Raw genomic sequence first — 9,596 nt, forward strand, 5'->3', positions numbered from 1 at the left:
CAATAGAGGTGAAACCAGTGCAGGCTGACAAGTGTTTTTGCTCAAATAACACTCGTGGAGGTCCAGGGGTGTTTATGGGAATATCAGAGTGTAAGACTTATATGATGACTTTGGGTGATCGTACAAAGTATCCTTGGGAAAACTTATATGAAGTGGTTTTTCATTTACCAAAGCGAAAGTCAAGTGTAACTTTAATGGTAAGGAATCAAATTTCACCAGGAAATGTAACTATTGGGAATTTTAAGCATATTTGGTGGGTTTGTGATGATAAAGCTTATGTAGCAGGTGGGGTTTTGCGACTCCACCTACGTTGCTTGTGAAGCTGCGTGGCCGCGTTTGAAAATTACTGGGCGGCCCCTTTGTACCCTATATATGGGCAGGGGGACGACTACTTTTGGTGCGCTTCCTGTCCCCCCCTCCTTTCTGCTGTGACTTCCGTGCCGGCAGCGTTCAGCGTGGAGTTTAGCATGACTGTTTGGATTACTTCTCATGAGTTTAAGGTATCTGTTCACAGCATTACGGGATAATGTGGTAGTTAGCTTAATTATTAACTCCTCGTATTTGTTTGTAGTCGCGGGCTCGTATTCGATTGCCGGCTCAGCGCTGTGGTATGCATCTCTGATGTTGCCTGGGCACTTTCACTTTAGTAAGGTAATTTCTGCCTGTTTCCTTTTATATATGTTCTGGCAGTGAGTATAGCTTTTGGCTAACCTTATTTCTTGGGTGGTGGGATAGTGTTAGTGATTGTGCTGCCTTGCTGCGGGCATTGTCTGCTGGAGCTGTTTGCTGTAGCCATTGTCAGCGGGAGCTGCTGTGTGTCATTACCTGCTGCTGTCTGCTGTGGCCATTGTTTGCTGTGGCTGCTGGCAGAAATTGATGCTGTGCTGGTAAGTATGCAAGCTGCATTGACTTTTAAATCAAATATTAACTAAATTAATTGTAATTCTGTGTATTGTTTTAGGTTTTATTGTCCAGATTGTGCGGACTGATTTCAGCTCCTCACGGTGCTGCTGTTTTGCCTGGCTTTATTTAAGTTTTTTTGGTGTTGCATTTTTTTTGTTTTGTTTAGTTATTTTGAGTTATTCTGGTTTTGGTTTTCTTTTCTACTTTCTTATCTTAATTTTGTTTTTTTGTTATTTTGTGGGGTTAAGGTTCGTGATTAATTTAATTTTTACTTTATTGTTCATTGGTTATTTTTGAGTTGCTAATTTTGCTTGTTTTTGATTTCTATCCTGATTTATTAATTTGAATTTGCTTTGGCTTAATTTTGAGGTTTAATCCTGATTTACTAATTTTGCTTGTTTTTTTATTTCTATCCTGATTTATTCATTTGAATTTGCTTTGGCTTAATTTTGAGGTTTAATCCTGATTTACTAATTTTGCTTGTTTTTTGATCTCTATCCTGATTTATTAATTTGGATCTGTTTTGGCTTAATTTTGGGGTTTATTCCTGATTTACTTCTCTGGGTTGTGTTTTTTTTTTCTTTTGTTTAACTGATTTTGGTATGTTTGCTTTATTTGTTGGCTTACTTTAACAACTTTATTTTGTTTTTTTATTTTTTGAAGAACCAGCAGAACTGTATGGGAGCACGGGATCCCCTTCTTGGCTGTGTTTTTTTTCAATCTTTTTGTCTCTTTGTTGGATAGGAGCTGGGGGCCAAGCATCTGACTTGGGGATGCGGAATTCTATTCACCTTTCCTGTAGTGTGGAGCACGTTGGGTGTGATTGAGATGTGTGGCACTGACATGTGTGGTTTGTAGTGTAGAGGATATTCCTATCCCTGTACTTCCTTTGGTCGTGGTAAGCCCTTAACCCAGTTCCTTCCTAATTTGTTGCTGGTAATTTAAATAAATTATTGCTAGCTCTTTTTTTTATATTGATTCTCCAAGAAGGGAATTCCTGGTCTGCCTGGTGGAAAAGATGTTTTAAAATAATTGTCAATAAATCTCTATTAAATGATCGTACCCCGTCTCTGGCCTTTGAGTGTGTTGAACCTGGGTGTCTTTTCTTCTCTAGGCCGTAAGTGCCATTTTTTTTCTTAGAGGTGAAATCACCTCTAGGTGGCGTAGTCGTGCATTAACAAAATTTACACCGCTCTGCCACATTTTGGCGTAGTCAGCAGGATTCACTTTTGAGCCAGAGACGTGTGGTTGTTTTAGTGATTAGCTATTTTTTTAGATAGAATAATTTTGTTCGGCATTTTTGTAGAGGCAAAACAGCAGCATTTGTTTGGAGGGTTTGTTTTACTGCTTTGATTCATCGAGTCTTGTGCAGCTTGCCTTTTGTTGGGATGGAGGAGGAGATACAGCAGCTCAGAGACCTGGTGTTACAGCTTAAGGCTGACAATGAGCGGCTGCTCAAGGAAAGGGCTACTGCTTCAACCAGTTTTAGTATAGACACTCAAGGTCCTCCTGTTGTGGTAAGTAATGTTCCACCTGCTACCGCTAGTGCCGTCACTGAACGTCTTGTGGTAATTCCACGAGATCGGAAGTGTCCATTATTTAATGGTAAGACAGGTATAGGTATAGTGGAATGGATTGAGGAGATACAGGGTTGTATGCGGGTCCGTCACCTTTCTGCAGCTGATCAAGCATTCTTTATCTTTGATCATTTAGAAGGGGAAGCGAGGGAAGAGATAAAGTATCGCCCTAGTGCGGAGAGAGGAGACCCAACTAGAATTTTTGCCATTTTGAAAGATCTTTATGGTTGCTCCCAATCTTACGTAACTTTACAGCAGGCATTTTTTTCGAGAAAGCAGCAGGAAGGAGAAACTTTGCAGGAGTTTTCCTTGGCCTTAATGGCTTTGATGGAGTCAGTCAAGCAGCATGCCCCTGAGGGAATGCTTAACGGAGAGGTTCTACTTAGGGACCAGTTCATAGAGCATGTGGTAGATGGTGCTCTCCGAAGAGAGTTAAAGCAGTTTGTTCGTCGGCAGCCTACCGCTACATTGTTGGAGGTACGTGGGGAAGCTCTTCGCTGGGAGAGGGAGGGGTTGCCAGGAAGTGCTAGGGGATGTAGTTTTTCCCTACCGTCAGCTTATGGGCTGCAGTATGGTGTACAGGGAGGTCCCGACCAGTCCCTTCAGTTGGCTCTCAGCCATCAGAATTAGGGGAGCTAAAGAATATGCTGAAGCGTCAACAGGAACAGCTCAATCATTTAACACGTACTGTTGCTTCTCTGCAGACCTCCTCAGGACCTAGTCGCCCTTTTCATCAGGGGCGCGTAGTTTGTCGAAGATGCCAACAGCCAGGTCACTTCGCGAGAGAGTGTGATGGGGAACGTGTCTTTCCTCCTCCTAGAGCGCCCCCTCAGAATGTGTCCCGATCTTCTTGTCCACCTCAGCTGGAAAACTGAAGCCCACTGAGCTGCAGAGCCACAGTTCAGAGGGGGTGTTTTTAGGCTCAAGGGCGAGTAATGTGTCTAGGTTAGTAGCATCCTGTCCTGTCATTGATATTTCTATTGGTGGTGTTACGGTCTCTTGTTTGTTAGACACTGGTTCCATGGTGTCTACAGTGACGGAGAGCTTCTTTTCGCAGCAGTTTGAACCATGGGGTCTTGACCGTCTCCAGTCTTGCCACTGGTTACAGCTCCGGGCCGCTAACGGGCTTGACATTCCATATATAGGTTATTTAGAACTAGATGTCTTGCTGTGTAATAAATGATGCCTCAGTGTGGGGTTTTGATTGTGAAGGATCCTCCCGGTGCTTCCTCTACAGTCCCTGGTGTTTTGGGGATGAACATCATTAGCCGATGTTACCAAGAATTGTTTGGGTCACACGGCTCTTCCCTTTTTCAGTTGCCCTCAGTGGTGCATGCTCCTAGTCCAATTATTGCAGCTTTGCAACAGTGCCACCAGTCCGCAGCCCAAGCTCCCAGAGACCCAATGGGTACCGTCAAGGTTCGAGGAACTCAGGCAGTGCGAATACCTGGCGGCATGATGAAATTGGTTGCCAGCATTTGTCCAGTATTACCATCTGGGCATTCTGCTTTCTTTGAGCCTTTTGAGGTTGGTCTGCCAGCAGGCCTGTTGGCTTCCCCCTGTCTCGTTCAGGTCAGTAGAGGCACAGTCTATGTTCCCATAGTTAATGTTGGAATCACAGATGCTTTTCTTCATCCACATACTCACCTTGGCTCTCTAAGTATGATTCAGGTCGTAAGTTTACCTACAGGAATCACAGAGGTTAGGTCCACTATTGCCACTGTATCTTCACAGGTAGCTGCTAGCTCTGCACAGAACGGAGTAGAGGCTATAGATTTGTCTACTTTAACAGATCAAGAACAGGGAGAGGTTAGGTCTCTCCTTCGTAAGCATAGTTCGGTCTTTTCAACCCATGACGGTGATTTGGGTTGCACTAACCTCATAGAACATGAGATTCCTTTGTTGGATCAGGTTCCTGTACGGCAGAGACATAGACGCATTCCCCCATCCGACTATGAATTGGTGAAGGCCCATATTGACCAGCTTCTTGAGGCTCAGGTGGTAAGGGAGAGTAGTAGTCCATATGCTTCCCCGATTGTTCTTGTGAAAAAGAAGGATGGAAGTTTGCGCATGTGTGTGGATTACCGGTTGCTTAACAGCAAGACACGTAAGGATGCCTTCCCTCTGCCTCGCATTGATGAGAGCCTGGATGCACTTTCTGGGGCCTGCTGGTTCTCTACTTTAGACCTGGCCAGTGGGTATAATCAGGTTCCAGTGGCTGAACAAGACAAGCTAAAAACTGCTTTTTGTACACCATTCGGCCTCTTCGAATGGAATCATATGCCATTTGGACTTTGCAATGCTCCAAGTACCTTCCAACGGTTGATGCAGCGGATGTTTGGGGACCAACAGTATCAGTCACTCCTTCTTTATCTTGACGATATTATTGTCTTCTCTTCTTCTGTTTCCCAGCATGTACAGCGACTGGAAGTGGTACTCGGACGCCTTCAAAAGGAAGGCCTGAAAGCTAAATTGGGCAAATGTGTCTTCTTCAAACAGGAAGTGGGATATTTGGGACACGTGATCTCCAACAAAGGTGTCTCTACTGATCCTGCCAAGATCGAGGCGGTAGCACAGTGGCAGCGTCCTCGTACTGTGTTAGAGCTGCGATCCTTTTTAGGATTTGCCAGCTATTACAGGCGCTTTGTAGAGGGCTTTGCTCAATTAGCAGGCCCTCTGCATAAGTTAGTGGCTGCCATTGTGGGCACCAAGACCAAGAAGGGGTCAGGACAGGCCCTGGGGACGGCCTGGACTACTCAGTGTGAGCAGAGTTTTGAGGCTTTGAAGGCAAGGCTGGTCTCAGCGCCAGTCTTGGCCTATGCAGATTTTTCACTGCCTTTTATTCTGGAGATTGATGCTAGTTACAGTGGTCTCGGGGCTGTGCTCTCTCAAGAGCACAAGGGTACTGTTCGGCCCGTGGCCTATGCCAGTCGAGGCCTTTGGCCCCCTGAGCGCAACATGGTAAATTATAGTTCCATGAAGTTGGAATTTCTGGCCCTTAAATGGGCCATGACAGAAAAATTCCGTGAATACCTTTTGGGACACAAGTGTGTGGTATATACGGATAATAATCCACTGAGTTATCTCCAGTCTGCAAAACTGGGGCAACAGAGCATCGATGGGCGGCACAACTGGCGGCTTTCGACTTTGAAATAAAGTATCGTTCTGGCCGCAGTAATAAAAACACAGATGCATTGTCCCGTCAGTATCAGGTAGGTCCCAGTGTGACAGAGTATGTACCGGGTACCCTAGTTCCGGAGTTGGTTCGGCAGGCCTCCTCCTCAGTGGTCCCCATGGTGCCCGCAACCCAGACTCTAGTTTCTGTGCTGCCAGGCGGTTCTTCTTTGGATATGCATTCCTTGCAGTACGCAGATCCCTTCTTAGACAGGTTTTGGTGTTTTGGCGGAAGCAAGTTCAGCCCTCTTCCGCTGAAAGACGCCAGGTCTCTAGATCAGCTATGGCATTGTTGCGCCAGTGGGATAGATTGGTGGAGAGAGAGGGAGTGTTATATCGCCGGGTGTTTCGGCCAGATGGGGGTGAGGAGGGTTTCCAGCTCCTCTTACCTGCAGTCCTTAAGTCAGAGGTACTGAAGCAGTTGCATCAGGATCATGGCCATCAGGGTATTGAGCGCACCACAGAATTGGTAAGGAAGCACTGCTATTGGCCAGGTATGTTTGCCGACATTAAACAGTGGTGCCAAGAGTGTGAGCGGTGCCAGGTAGCCAAAGACTCAGGACCAGTACCCCACAGTTTTATGGGCCATTTGTTGGCATCTAGGCCAAACGAGATCGTGGCCATTGACTTCACTGTGTTGGAGCCATCCCGTAACGGTTTAGAAAATGTTCTTGTAATGACTGATGTGTTCAGTAAATACACTGTAGTAGTCCCTACTCGGGACCAGCAAGCTCCGACAGTGGCCCAAGTTCTGTTGAGGGAATGGTTTTACAAGTTGGGCGTCCCTGGCCGTATCCACTCTGATCAGGGTAGAAGCTTTGAGAGTGCTCTCATACAGCAGCTTTGTCATCTATATGGGGTGGAAAGATCTCGGACCACCCCATATCATCCTGCTGGGAATGGACAGTGTGAGCGATTTAATAGAACACTTCACAATCTTCTACGTACTTTGCCAACTTCCCGGAAGCAGGACTGGGCATCCAATTTGCCACAGGTCGTTTTTTGTTATAATACCACTCCACATCAGGGCACTGGAGAGTCTCCTTATTATTTAATGTTTGGCCAGGAACCTAGACTCCCGGTAGATTTTCTGCTAGGGCAGGTACAGGACCCGGTACCAGGGCAGGTCCAGGACTGGGTGATTGAACACCAGGCCAGGCTTAAACTGGCCTTTGAAGGGGCTCGTGACCGTTTGAGGGTAGCTGCGGGTCGCCGGAAGGAACGGTATGACCAGCGTGTTTGGGAGGCTCCCTTACAGGAGGGTCAGTTGGTTTACCTCCGGGACCATAGTGTCCGGGGACGCCACAAGATCCAGGATGTTTGGAGTTCTGTAGTCCATCAGGTGCTGAGAGCCCCTCCTGGGGAAGGAGCCGTCTACACAGTTGCCCCGGTGAGTGAGCTATGTAAGGTCAAGCATGTCCATCGTGACATGTTGAAGGCTCAAGTACAGAAAGAGACCCCTCTTCTACCTCCTCCTAGAGATTCCCTTCCACCAGTTCCAGTAGAACCTGTGGACACCTACAGCGATGGTGACTTATGGCTGTTGGTATCGGAGACTATATCTCCTGCGGTGACTGTTCCGAGCACTTCCAGTACTACCGGGCCTCCTATAGTGCCACCAGCACAGGAAGGGCAGGTTTTAGATGCCACTACGGTGCAAGGAGGGTGTCAGCCCTCGGGTTCTTCCTTGGTTTTAACAGACCAACCCTGTTCTAGCCAGTTATCGGTGCGTCGCACCGTACGTGCTACAGCTGGTCAGCATTCTAATATTCACCGTCTTCCATGTTCTGCTGGTAGTGTAGATAACAGGGCAGATGAACCATCAGGATTAGTGAATGCCCAGTCAGCTTTGTTTAGGCCGTGGTGTTAGCTCCCTGAGTTTAGTTCATTGTCGGGGCGACAATGCAAAATGGGGGGGTAGATTGTAGCAGGTGTCCCCCCCTCCTTTCTGCTGTGACTTCCGTGCCGGCAGCGTTCAGCGTGGAGTTTAGCATGACTGTTTGGATTACTTCTCATGAGTTTAAGGTATCTGTTCACAGCATTACGGGATAATGTGGTAGTTAGCTTAATTATTAACTCCTCATATTTGTTTGTAGTCGCGGGCTCGTATTCGATTGCCGGCTCAGCGCTGTGGTATGCATCTCTGATGTTGCCTGGGGCACTTTCACTTTAGTAAGGTAATTTCTGCCTGTTTCCTTTATATATGTTCTGGCAGTGAGTATAGCTTTTGGCTAACCTTATTTCTTGGGTGGTGGGATAGTGTTAGTGATTGTGCTGCCTTGCTGCGGGCATTGTCTGCTGGAGCTGTTTGCTGTAGCCATTGTCAGCGGGAGCTGCTGTGTGTCATTACCTGCTGCTGTCTGCTGTGGCCATTGTTTGCTGTGGCTGCTGGCAGAAATTGATGCTGTGCTGGTAAGTATGCAAGCTGCATTGACTTTTAAATCAAATATTAACTAAATTAATTGTAATTCTGTGTATTGTTTTAGGTTTTATTGTCCAGATTGTGCGGACTGATTTCAGCTCCTCACGGTGCTGCTGTTTTGCCTGGGTTTATTTAAGTTTTTTGGTGTTGCATTTTTTTTGTTTTGTTTAGTTATTTTGAGTTATTCTGGTTTTGGTTTTCTTTTCTACTTTCTTATCTTAATTTTGTTTTTTTGTTATTTTGTGGGGTTAAGGTTCGTGATTAATTTAATTTTTACTTTATTGTTCATTGGTCATTTTTGAGTTGCTAATTTTGCTTGTTTTTGATTTCTATCCTGATTTATTAATTTGAATTTGCTTTGGCTTAATTTTGAGGTTTAATCCTGATTTACTAATTTTGCTTGTTTTTTTATTTCTATCCTGATTTATTCATTTGAATTTGCTTTGGCTTAATTTTGAGGTTTAATCCTGATTTACTAATTTTGCTTGTTTTTTGATCTCTATCCTGATTTATTAATTTGGATCTGTTTTGGCTTAATTTTGGGGTTTATTCCTGATTTACTTCTCTGGGTTGTGTTTTTTTTTTCTTTTGTTTAACTGATTTTGGGTATGTTTGCTTTATTTGTTGGCTTACTTTAACAAACTTTATTTTGTTTTTTATTTTTGAAGAACCAGCAGAACTGTATGGGAGCACGGGATCCCCTTCTTGGCTGTGTTTTTTAAATCTGTTTGTCTCTTTGTTGGATAGGAGCTGGGGGCCAAGCATCTGACTTGGGGATGCGGAATTCTATTCACCTTTCCTGTAGTGTGGAGCACGTTGGGTGTGATTGAGATGTGTGGCACTGACATGTGTGGTTTGTAGTGTAGAGGATATTCCTATCCCTGTACTTCCTTGGTCGTGGTAAGCCCTTAACCCAGTTCCTTCCTAATTTGTTGCTGGTAATTTAAATAAATTATTGCTAGCTCTTTTTTTTATATTGATTCTCCAAGAAGGGGAATTCCTGGTCTGCCTGGTGGAAAAGATGTTATAAAATAATTGTCAATAAATCTCTATTAAATGATCGTACCCCGTCTCTGGCCTTTGAGTGTGTTGAACCTGGGTGTCTTTTCTTCTCTAGGCCTTAAGTGCCATTTTTTTTCTTAGAGGTGAAATCACCTCTAGGTGGCGTAGTCGTGCATTAACAAAATTTACGCCGCTCTGCCACACTTATTATATTTTTGCCATATGGATGGACAGGTTGTTGTTATATGGCAACGTTAAAGCTACCGTATGAAGTTTTACTGTAGGGATAGGACAAGCTCCTCGTGAGAACTCATCAAGTGGTCGTTTGGGAAATAGGAGGAAAAGAGAGATGGTAAAATTTCATAACTTGGAGCCTATCATTGGAGAATAAGTCTGAAGAGAAGTGGGGAATTTTTTCCATGTATGGTGTGACGTTTTTGGCTGATCATATTGATAATATTACTTTATTTATACATTACAAGGTTTGCAAATGAGACAATAAAAGGTTTTGAATATTT

At 44.8% G+C, this 9,596-nt stretch overlaps 1 long non-coding RNA gene across 1 annotated transcript; it reads left to right on the forward strand.

The window, feature by feature from the left end:
* Positions 1-544: 544 nt before the first annotated feature.
* On the forward strand, positions 545-2,141 carry LOC119264721. The gene is made up of 3 exons (XR_005131159.1): positions 545-651; positions 736-887; positions 1,648-2,141. It is a non-coding gene; the product is annotated as an uncharacterized LOC119264721 (long non-coding RNA).
* Positions 2,142-9,596: the final 7,455 nt, after the last annotated feature.

This window comes from Pygocentrus nattereri, chromosome 12, assembly GCF_015220715.1.
Source record: "Pygocentrus nattereri isolate fPygNat1 chromosome 12, fPygNat1.pri, whole genome shotgun sequence".
NCBI lineage: Eukaryota > Metazoa > Chordata > Actinopteri > Characiformes > Serrasalmidae > Pygocentrus > Pygocentrus nattereri.